The 12,349-nt window shown below is 37.9% G+C and overlaps 2 pseudogenes; both read left to right on the forward strand.

The window, feature by feature from the left end:
• Positions 1-5,675: 5,675 nt before the first annotated feature.
• On the forward strand, positions 5,676-6,296 carry LOC144219813 (COP9 signalosome complex subunit 8 pseudogene; annotated as a pseudogene).
• A 2,245-nt stretch (positions 6,297-8,541) lies between these two features.
• On the forward strand, positions 8,542-9,044 carry LOC144219670 (peptidyl-prolyl cis-trans isomerase A pseudogene; annotated as a pseudogene).
• Positions 9,045-12,349: the final 3,305 nt, after the last annotated feature.

The following is a 12,349-nucleotide window of genomic DNA, read 5'->3' on the forward strand; positions in this document are numbered from 1 at the left end:
TAGATTCATAACTACAGTCAGATGTTCAAGTGCTCCAGCAGGGCAAATACAAAGTCTGACCAGGAGGAAGTAGCTTTTACAGCAAAAGATTCTCAGGATTTCCATATATGATGACAAAAACCCAGAAAATATGTGAGAGTATACTCTAAGGGAGTTTAAGCAAGGAGCACAGAATATAATGCTGAATTGGTTATAATTTATTAATATGGGTACACTTATCAGAAATTAGGGATTTAATGTCTTAGCATCTACAGCTGTAAGCAATGCAAACCGTTTATTTGGTAAATTCACTGAAACTTGAACTCCACAGTGGCCTGTGTTTTAAATTCAGATACTGGAACTTCCCTGGCGTAGTGCAGGAAGAAATCCAAAGACTTAGGGAGATAGGAATGTTGGAGTAGATTTATCACATATTGGCCTGCACATCCACTCCCTCCAAGTATATCCTCTGGGAAGATTCTGGGAACATCCCCTTACTAAAGCATTGAAAATTATATTAGTGAATGGGAGAATTTAAATCCTTGAAAAGCTCTATAGTGGTTTTCTTCTGTAGGTTAGGCATGTGGGATGACTCATTTCAGAGTAGCAGAGGCTAAATCTCAGTGTTTAACCACCAAAGACAAAGTAGGCACATTTACCATAAAGAGAAGTAGAAATATAGGGGCACCTGGGAGGCCCAGTGGGTTTGGCGTCTGACTTCAGCTCAGGTCATGATCTGACAGTTGGTGAGTTCGAGCCCCATGTTGGGCTTTGTGCTAACAGCTCAGAGCTTGGAGCCTGCTTAGGATCCTGTGTCTTCCTCTCTCTGCCCCTCCCCTGCTCATGTTCTGTCTCTCTCTCTCTCAAAAATAAATAAACATTTTTTTAAAAAGAGAGAGAGAGGCAAGTAGAAATATAGTGGTAATCAAAATATTTTTGACCCTCGCTGATCTCTGTGGCTAAATGATTATGGTAGTTGTAGGAATAAAATAGATGGCCAACCTACCGAAATGTTGGTCACCAACATTTAGTATAAAAAAAAATCCATATATGGTGGCCCAAAATATGACTTTAGTCACCACAGTAGAGAGTTCTGACCTCTACCAGTTTCCAGGCCTAAGCCCCATAACTGAAGGCAACATTGCATCCCCCTAACGGAGGCTACCTCTTCCTCCAGGTCATCTTTACAAGGAGCTGTGGCCATCTCCTAAGATGACTATGTGCCAGGGAAAAAGAAATATTCATGTTTTTCAGGGATTTCTAAATATTGGCACTAAATTGATGTTAATTTCTGGGGACTCTAAATGCCACTGCAGTCCACCAATTTAAGTGTGAGCTTGTGGTGGACAGGTGAGAAACTGAGACCCTCTCTCTCTCTCTCTCTTTCTTTTTATGGAACAGCTTAGGATCATCTAATCAGTTCTCAAAACCCTTGTTTAGGGGCTTATGAGTACAGAGATTGCTGCTAGTCTCCTGGTTTAGTGCTAGAAATCTCCAGTCCTCTACAGTTAAGGGGACTTGTCCAAGTGGAGGTTAGTGCCTTATACTCCATAGCCAATGTTGTAGCTGACTCTGGGGTGGTGGGGGTTATAGAGTCATGAAAGAGTGGGGCAGAATATGTGGGGGTCTAAGAACCTGGCTGTGGTATTCCTAGAATTGCTACATAAACAACTGGAATTATCTGTATCTTGTTTAAGAAGGCATTGTATGCCAGAAGACAAAAACTGTTATAACAGCATCACAAAGAGGGTAAAGAGGATGATCTGGTGAGAACCCAGGAACTTCTGGAGGACATCTGAATCTTCACAATGATCTTTCTCCATTCTGAAATCTGCATGGACATGGAAGACTTTGCTTGCTGGGATGTCTAGCAAAGTATTATTGAATTGCACGTGGCACAACATGAGAGTCTCATGAAGGAGTATTGTTGTAATGCCCACGGCATGACTTGGGGTGCAGGGTCCTTTAAGATTTGCACCATTTCTCCCAGTGGTGATGAAGAGTTTGAACACAGTTGAATTAGGGTCAATCGGTGAGTTAGGTCTTGAGGTCATAACTGAACATTAATCTTGGTGATGCACTGACCACCACCTGGTTTCCCTAAGGGAAAGAAATCCAACAGGATTTTTGCCTTTACAAAAACAGGCAAAAAGCAAAAATAGCATTCAGCATTTGTTTTGCAGGAAGCGATTATAGAGGCAGCCTGCACCCTAAGCTCCTTCCTATGAGCCACACTCAGCAGCTCAGCATTCAGCAACTGTAGCTTTGAACTGTGTCTGAAGCATCTGTACTTTATCTCGACATATTTTGTGCATCCATTAACAAGATGTGTCCTAAGGAAACAGAAAAGCCTAAGAGAGTTGATTTTTGTCGGTCTAGGAATGTTCAAAATTTTTTTCCATATAAATAAATGTTAATTGCTTCTTTGCTTTATGTTATTCTAGCTTACAGGTTTCAAAGGAACGTCGTACTTTGAGATAGTGGGGGAAACCTGTACTTTCTTCACTTGGCTTCCGGGATAGCAATACCTGAGTTTTTCTTTCACTTTCCTAGTTGCTTTTAATTTCTCGCCTATTGGTTACTCGTCTTTTCTTAGAGTTCTTAATATTGGAGTGCTCCCAGAGCTTAGTCCTTGCACTTTCTCTTTATTTTTTAAAAGTTTTTTTTTTAATTCCAGTTAGTTAACATACAGTGTGATTTTAATTTCAGCTGTACAATAAAATGAATCAACAATTCAATACATCACCCTGTTCTCATCACAATAAGTGCATTCTTTAATTCCTATCACCTATTTAAACCATTCCTCACCCCCCATCCCCAAAGAAATTAAGCCTTAACTCAAGTTTGAATCACAGTGGATTAAGTAAATCCATAGAACCACTCTGTAGTGATTTCATCAGTTCCTGGATGTATAATTAGGATACATGGTAACGGACAGAATTTTCAGTTTAGAATCCCAGATCAGAATTTCTGATCCTGAAAAAAGGAGGTTTATAGTATGAAGGGAAACTCCCCTATTCCACATATACGTACACCAGGAGAATAAACAAAAATTATGGCTTTCCTGGGATGGCAGAATGGGAATTTACAGAGATTAGTAACACCAATAAAGATTTGAAAGAAGCAGGGAATGATAAAACCTATCTCATGCCAATTTAACTTGCCTGTTTGGTCTGTGAAGAAGGTGGATGGATTTTGGAGAATGACTATAGATTATTATAAATTTAATCAGGTGAGGTCTCCAATTGGAGCTACTTTCTGTATATAATATCTTTACTGGAGTAAATCAACGCACCCCCGCCATCTGGTATGCAGCTATTGACCTGGCAAATGCTCATTTCTCCATACAACTTGGCAGAGAACACCAGAAGCTATTGGATTTTACTTGGCAGAGCCAAGAATATAACTTCACTGTCTTGCCCCAGGGCTACAACAGTTCTTCTGCTCTCTACCGTAACGTAGTCCATAGAGATTTTGAGAATCTTGACCTTCCAATCAGCACTGACTTGGCCCACTACATTGATGACATTATACTCATTGGATATGAGGTGAAGGAAGAAGCAAGGTCTTTAACTATCTTCATGAGATACATGCAAACCAGAGGATTAAAGATAAACTCCATTTCTGGTATCAATTTTCACATCAGTCAAATGCCAGTCACTACATTCTTACCTCAGCTCTCAACTCACCCTTTTGTATTCTTCTTTGATGCTGGAGCTGGGACTCTGAAAACCACATTTCTTTGCCTTGCCAGGTGGTTCTGTTAAGTTCTGTTAATTGGTGGCAGCAGAGGGAGACCCCAAGACTGAGGAAGGGCAAGAGAATTGTTCCTTCCTGTCCACCCCAAGACTGCTTCCTGTAGCCTTTTGGATCCTGTGTGCTTTATCCCAGCAATGATTCTTCATCTTGGTAGCAGCAGGCCCTTTCTGCAGCATCAACTGAATCCAGTTTGCAGTTTTTCTATAGTTCTGTACATTTCATCAACTCAAAGACATCAGCACCAGCCAGCCAGCGTTCCTGCCTTAGAGGTCTGGGTCCCACAGAGTGCCTTCTCTAAGCTCAGAGACCCCCCACACCAGCTGAGCAGCATCTTCTGAGATCTGAGTTTCAGCTCTGAGGGGTCACTCCTCTACGTCTGTAAGTTTTTTCCTTTGCTTCATTTTTTCCCCAGCTCTAGATGTGGTAACACTTGCTCCCTCTATAATATCTTGGATATCTCTTTTTAGCTTTATAGTCACCTCCTTCACTTTATATCTAGTTAACAATTCTTGTTAAATTATCTCTTCAAATAAATGGTATGATTTCCATTTCCTGTATGGACACTGACTATTAAAGTTAGCAACAGATTATTAAAGTTTAAGAAAAATTACAACCAGGTGAAGGCAATACATGACTCAATCATTCTCTGGTTATTATATATTCCACCTGTACTAATTTATAGTTATATTACTTTGTAATTGTTATATTGCAATTTCAAACGTAAGAAATTGGATTATTAAAAACAGAAACTATGATTTCTTTTTTCCCCCGTTTTAACAAGCTTAGCTATATAAACCATAGTCTTTTAAGTGACACACTTCATTTAGTATATAACAAATGAGTTACAGATGTACCGCAAGATAGTTACCTATTCAGCCCTACAAGTGGCCTGAAAGGACTGGGGTGGTTGGTGCCTCTACATAATTCACCCCTGGCCAGAAGCAATTTGTTCTAAGGCTTCTCAGAGAGTAGCCCAAAATAATCAGAGACTGATGATACATTCTGGTGTCCCCCATGGTCCCACAGGAGGCAAGCACAATGAAGAATTTGCTTTATTAAAGCAAGTATCCTTTAACAAAAGAGCAAAACCAAGGAGTATTCTATTATCAGGGCATCACTTTCCAAAGCCAGTTGCAGTAAGTATTGCCGCTTGTCACAAACACTGAGCCTTGGAGCTGCCGGAAGAGTGCATGGTCCAGGTACCCAAGGGGCAAGACTCACAGCCTAAGATATGGCCAGGAAACACAGGGAGGCGTGCAAGATACTCTTTATGGACTCAACTCCCAATTTCTCTCTTTGTATATATTGAATTCTTCCTTTTCTTTATGGCTGATGTGTCCTTTTAGTTACATCCAAGTTAGCTGCAGGATTTTAATTTTAATAACACAGTCATACTCTGCAAATTAGAGCTTGATCATTATTTTGTAATATATACTTAATATGAAAAAGTGAATTCTAAAACCAGTCATGTTATCATAAGATAGTGCCACCTTACATTTGCCAGTGGGAAAAAAAGTAAGAGCGAATAGAGTCAAATATGATTTATACTTGTAAGTTTTTCATTGCTGTGCAAATTGTTTTAAATTTATCACCTAGTTGCATGAATTATTTTCTCATCAATAATGACTACTAAGCGATCATTGTTGAATTGTCTTGTTCAGGAATTACGTGCTGTCATTTCAATCCTAAAACTCTACATTTCTTGTGAGACTAGTTTAGCGGTCATGAACTTCTTTAACTTTTGTTTATCTGGGAAAATCTTTCTCTCTTCTTAAATTCTGGATGATGACTTGAAATGTTAAAGGGAATTTCTTTTTCTGTTTGTTTTTTGTTTTTGTCTAAAGGGAATTCTTTAGTACTTTACTGTGGGTGCGATGGCCAAGGGACCGTCTGGGGTCCACTTTTGGGAAGGTGCTGAGGTGGGACTGGCTGGGAAGATGCCAGTGGTGGTGATGGCAGAAAGTGCCTTAATTTCAACAAGTTGCTGGATCAGTGTGAGAACTGGGAGCTTGAGGCTCCTGGAGGAACTGCTACATCCCCAGTGTATGGTCAGCTGTTGGCTTTATATCTGCTCCACAGTGACATGTATAATGCAAGATATCTTTGGAAAAGGATACTATAGAATCTGCAAATTCTGAATTTGGGGGAATTTGGTCAGGTGGACAAAGAATCTGGCAGAGAGGTTTCCCTGGGATCTACATGACCGTCGACACACACCAGTGGTCTGAGATGGTCCAGCCTATCACGGAAGCACTTAGAGATGCCACAAAGAGAAGAGCCTTCACTCTGGTTGCTCAAGCCTACACCTCCATAAAGAGCCAGTGATTTTGCAGCCTTTGTCGGGCTCCTGTGGAAGAGGCTGTGAAAGGTACATTAGAACAAGGATGGCAGGCCCACTCTGCCACAAGAATGTTATGTCCAAAAAGCCAGTTGCAGGGGCCCTGGATGTTTCCTTCAACTGGTTTATTCCCTTATCAGAACCTGCCCCAGTTCCACCAATCCCCAATGAGCAGCAGTTAGCCACACTGACCGATTATGTGGCTTCCCTCGAAAACTGATATATTATTATGAATTCAAGATCCACCTTCAGAATCCTGCATACTGACAAATATAAAAATGTAATATTTTAATTTTCAATTTATTGGATGGATTAGCACCTCAGCATTCCCTACTGAGTATGTGAAAAACTACATATATAAAGTGTATTGTATATATTTTGTCCTTAAACATTATCCTGAATAGTTGTTGCAACAACTCTCATTTTGTAATATTTAACAATTTGGATGGAGCCTGTCAGTATTATGCAGTTTATATTTCCTAATGACTATAAAACACAGCTTTCCTGCTTCATGTGGGACAGTGGTTGTCAACTGTTTGTCCCTACTGTAGCACACAGCACACCCACGTCTGCACCGATGGTTGACAGTTACAGTGATTCATGTGGGATTTGAGGAGGACTGTCTCCAGAGGCAATATCTGAGCTGCTGTGGGTTCCAATCCACCCTCTTCAGAGAATGTGCTCTCCTTTCTCCTCACCTCCTGAAAATCACTCACACAGAATGCTGAAATGTAGATGAGGAACAAAAGACCATCACATCTTTTCCTGGTAGTATTAGTACATCCAGTGTACTGGCAGTGAAGGGTTTGCCATGAAATGTGACTATTTAAGACCTTCAGGAGACGTATTAGATGTAATATTCCTCTCAGAGGCAGGGAACCGTAGGGTGGAATGCATTATACTGGCAAAGAAGTTATTAAGATAAGTGATCCACTTTGCACAACTGTCCTGCAGCCTACTGGTTGCTTATATTTATCCTTTGGTTCAAGTTCTGCCTTTTGGAGAAATACTGAACAAGTCTTTCAGTTTTTGCGTGATGCCTTCTGAATATTTGGAGGGGTTTATTGTATCTTCAGACTATCTCCTCCTACCCCGCTTCGTTTGTCCTGCATTTGTTCAATAAATATTTAATTGAAAAAAAATAAAGGGAATTCTTTAAATGAAAAGATCATAACTGGAAGAAAATTATGAAACAATTTCACTAGTAAAAACAAACATGCAATAAAGGTAACAGATTAATCACTTATAAAGCCAGTAAGGAGGCTAAACCACAAAAATAGTAGAATCAATTATATCTACAAAAAATTAGTCAAGGGATACACAAAATAAAGATGTAAAATATGATATCACATACATAAAACATGGAGGGGGAGTAAAAATTTAGTGCCTTTAGTATGTGTTCTTCAGCATACATGTGAACTCAGGTGACTGACTTAATATAGACTGCTAATACACATTAAATATGAACCCCATAGTAACCACAAATTAAAAAAACTTACGATACACAAACTAAAGAGGAATAAACCTGATCATAACACTAAAGAAAGCCATCAAACCAGAAGGAAAGAGGACAAGAGGATAAGAAAGGAACAAAAGACTAGAAAAACAACCAGAAAACAACAAATGGCAATAAGTACATACCTATCGAAAATTACTTTAAATGTAAATGCTCCAGTCAAAAGACATCAGGTGATTTAAAGAATAAAAAAACCAAAATGCGCCTATATGCTGTCTATGATACTCACTTCAGACCTAAAGACACATACAGACTGAAAGTGAAGAGATAAAAATGATATTCCATGCAAATGAAAGTGGAAAAAGCGGTAGCAATATTTGTATCAGACAAAATAGACTTATAAGAAAAGACTGTAATGAGAGAAAAAGAAGAGCATTACACAATGATAAAGGGATTAATGCAACAAGAGGATAGATATTGTAAATATCTATGTACCAAACATGGGAGCACCTAAATACAAGCAAATATTAACAGACATAAAGGGAGAAATTGACAGTAATACAATAATAGTAGGGGGCTTAAATACCCCACTTACGTCAATGAATACATCATCTAGACAGAAAATCAATAAGGAAGGAGTGGCTTTAAATAACCCATTAGATCAGATGGATTAATATATATGTACAGAGCATCTCACCCCCAAACAGTAGAATAGATGTTCTTTTCATGTGCAACATGAAACATTCTCCAGGATCATGTGTTAGTCCACAAAACAAGTCTCAATAAGAAGATTGAAATCATATCAAGCATCTTTTCTGACCACAACAATATGAAACTAGAAATCAATTACAAAGGAAAAAAAAACTGGAAAAAATACAAACACATGGAAGCTAAACAACATGCTACTGAGCAACCAATGGTTAACAAAGAAATCAAAGAGGAAATCAAAAAATACATGGAGACAGCCTTGCAGGTGTCACCATCCCAGAGTTGCCCATGCCACCCAGCCATGGTCAACCCCACCATGTCCTCTGACATTGCTGTGGATGGTGAGCCCTTGGGCCGTGTCTCCTTTGAGCTGTTTGCAGACAAAGTTCCAAAGACAGCAGGGAACTTTTCATGCTCTGAACACCTGGGAAAAGGGATTTGGTTATAAAGGTTCCTGCTTTGACAGGATCATTCCAGGATTTATGTGCCAGGGTGGTGACTTCACATGCCATGATGGCACTGGCTGCAAGTCCATCTATGGGAAGAAATTTGATGAGAATTTCATCCTGAAGCACACAGGTCCTGGCATCTTGTCCATGGCAAATGCTGGACCCAACACAAATGGTTCCCAGTTTTTCCTCTGAGTGATTGGATGGCAAGCGTGTAGTCTTTGGCAAGGTGAAAGAGGGCATGAATATTGTGGAAGCCATGGAGCACCTTGGGTACAGGAATGGCAAGACCAGCAAGAAGATCACCATTGCTGACTGGATAAATCTAATAAATTTGACTTGTGTTTTATCTTAACTACCAGACCATTCCTTCTGTAGCTCAAGAGTGCACCCCATCACCCCCATCTACTTGAAATATCCTATAATCTGTGCTGTCACTGTAGTTCTATGGGTTCCATATTTTCCTTACTCTCCTCCAGGTCTAGCTGGATTGCAGAGTTGAGTTTATGATTATGAAATAAAAATTAAACAACAACAACAAAAGTACATGGAGACAAATGAAAATGGAAACACGATGGTCAAAAATCTTTGGGACACAGCAAAGGGCAGTTTTAAGAAGAAAGTTTATAATCTACCTTGAGACACAAGAAAAAGCTCAAAACAATGATGTAAACTTACACCTAAAGGAACTAGGAAAAGAACAAGCAAAGCCCGACATTAGTAGACGAAAGAAAAACACTACGGCCAAAATCCACCAATGAACATAGATGCAAAAATCCTTAACAAAATATTAGCAAACCAAAACCAAATCAACAATATGTTTAAAGGATTATTCACCACAATTAAGTTGGATTTATTCCAAGATAGCTCAATATTCACAAAACAATCAATGTGATAGATCACACTAACAAGAGGAAAGATAAAAACCATGTGATCATTTCAGTACATGCAGAAAAGCATTTGATAAAATATAATATCCATTCATGATAAAAACTCTCAACAAAGTAGGTTTAGAGAAAACATATCTCAACATAATAAAGGTCATAAATGAAAAACCCACAGCTGAAATTATATTTAATGGTGAAACTGAAAGCTTTTCCTTTAAGATCAAGATAAGACATGGATGTCCATTCTCATTACTTTTATTCAACATAACACTGGAAGTCCTACCCACAGCAATCCGACAAAAGAAAAAAAAAACGCATCCAAATTGGTAAGGAAGTAAAACTACCCCTATTTGCAGATGACATGATACCTCATATAGAAAACCCTAAAGACTCCACCAAAAAACCATTAGAAGTAATAAATGAGTTCAGTAAAATTGCAGGATACATAATTAATATACTGAAACTTGCTGCATTTCTATTAACTAATAAGAAAGTAGCAGAAAGACAAATAAAAAAACCACTCCCATTTATAATTGCACCAAAAAAGAGTAAAATACCTAGGAATAAATTTAACCAATAAGGTGAAAGACCTATACCTTGAAAATATAATACACTGTTGAAATAAGCTGAAGATAACACAAACAAATGGAAAGATATACCGCGTTCATGGATTGGAAAGAATTAATATTGTTAAAATGTCCACACTACCCAAAGCAATCTACAGGTTCAACATAATCCTTATCTAATTACCAATGGCATTCTTCACAGATTTTGAACAAATAATCCTAAAATTTGTATGGAACTACAAAAGACCCTGAATAGCCAAAGCAATCCTGAGAAAGAAGAGCAAAGGTTGCAGGTATCACAATCCCAGATTACAGGATACACTACAAAACTATAACAGTCAAAACAGTATAGTACTGGCAGAAAAACAGACACATAGATCAACAGAACAAAATAGAGAACCCAGAAATAGATGTATATGATCAATTAATTTTTGACAAAGGAGGCAAGAATATTCAATGAAGACAGTCTCTTCAATATATGGTGCCAAGGAAACTGGACAACTACTTGCAAAAGAAAGAAAGTGGTCACTTTCTTACCTAATTCACCAAAATAAACTCAAAATGGGTTAAAATCCTAAATGTAAGACCTGACGCCATAAAATTCCTAAAAGAAAGCATAAGTAGTAGACTCTTAGACATTGGCCTTAGCAACATATTTATGGATATATCTCTTTGAACAAGGGAATCAAAAGCAAAAAATAAACTATTGAGTCCACAACAAAATAAAAAGCTTTTGCACAGCAAAGGAAGCCATCAACAAACCAGAGAGGCAACCCACTGGATGGGAAAAGATATTTGGAAATGATATAACCAATAGAGTTAATATCTAAATTATACAAAGAACTTAAACAAGTCAACACTAACAAAATAATACTCTGATTAAAAAATAGGTAGGGGCGCCTGGGTGGCACAGTCGGTTAAGCGTCCGACTTCAGCTCAGGTCATGATCTCGTGGTTCTTGAGTTCAAGCCCTGGATCAGGCTCTGTGCTGACAGCTCGGAGCCTAAAGCCTGCTTCAGATTCTGTGTCTCCCTCTTTCTCTGCCCCTTCCCCACTTGTACTCTGTCTCTCTCTCCCTCAAAATAAACAAACATTAAAGAAAAAAATTTTTTAAATAGGCAGAGGATATATAGATTTTTCCAAAGACATATAGATGGCCAACAGACACATGAAAAGATGCTCACTGTCACTAATCATCAGGAGAAGACAAATCAAAATTAGAGTGAGATATTGTCTCACACCAGTCTTAATGCATAGCATCAAAAGACGAGAAATAACAAGTGTTGGTGAGGATGTGGAGAAAAGGGAACGCTTATGCACTGTTGGTGGGAATGTAAATTGGTGCAACCACTATGGAAAATATTATGGATATTCCTCAAAAAATTAAAAATAGGACTACCATATAATCCAGTAATGCTACTAGTGGGTATTTGCCTAAACACAGTGAAAACACCAATTTAAAAAGATATATGCACCCCTATGTTTATTGCAGCATTTATAATACCTATGATATGGAAGCAATCCAAGTATTCATCTATAGACAGATGAATAAAGGAGATGTGTGTATATCTATATGTCATATATATATCACATGTGATATTGTGATATGATATATATGTATATGTATCACATCTTCTTTATATATACTTATGTATATGAATGCATTCATATATATGAATATTTTATATATGAATATTACTCAGTCATAAAAAAAGAATGAAATCTTGCCACTTGCAACAACATAGATGGACCTGAAGAGTATTAAATTAAGTGAAATAAGTCAGACAAAGGCAAACACTATATGATTTCTTTATATGTGGAATCCAAAAAAACAAAACAAATAAACAAAAAGCAGAAATAGATTCATAAATACAGAAAACAAAGTGGTGGTTGCCAGAGTGGAGGGAAATAGGGGTTCAGGTGACATAGGTGAAAGGGAGTAAGAGGCAGAAACTTCCAGTTATAAAATAAATAAGTCATGGAGATGAAAAATACAGCTTAGAGAGTATAGTCAATAATATTGTAATAATGTTTTTTAAATCCCTACATAAAAAAAAACATTATGTTTATAGAAGCAATCTCAAGTTTTTCATTAAATTTTTGAGAAGACTTTATTTGGAAGTTTTTACAAATTCAATGTTTCATATCCTGAATACTTTAATTTTCTTTTCTCATTATATTATATAAATACATCTTTTCACCACACT

The sequence above is a fragment of the Crocuta crocuta genome, unplaced genomic scaffold (assembly GCF_008692635.1).
Source record: "Crocuta crocuta isolate KB4526 unplaced genomic scaffold, BGI_CrCroc_1.0 scaffold149, whole genome shotgun sequence".
Lineage (NCBI taxonomy): Eukaryota > Metazoa > Chordata > Mammalia > Carnivora > Hyaenidae > Crocuta > Crocuta crocuta.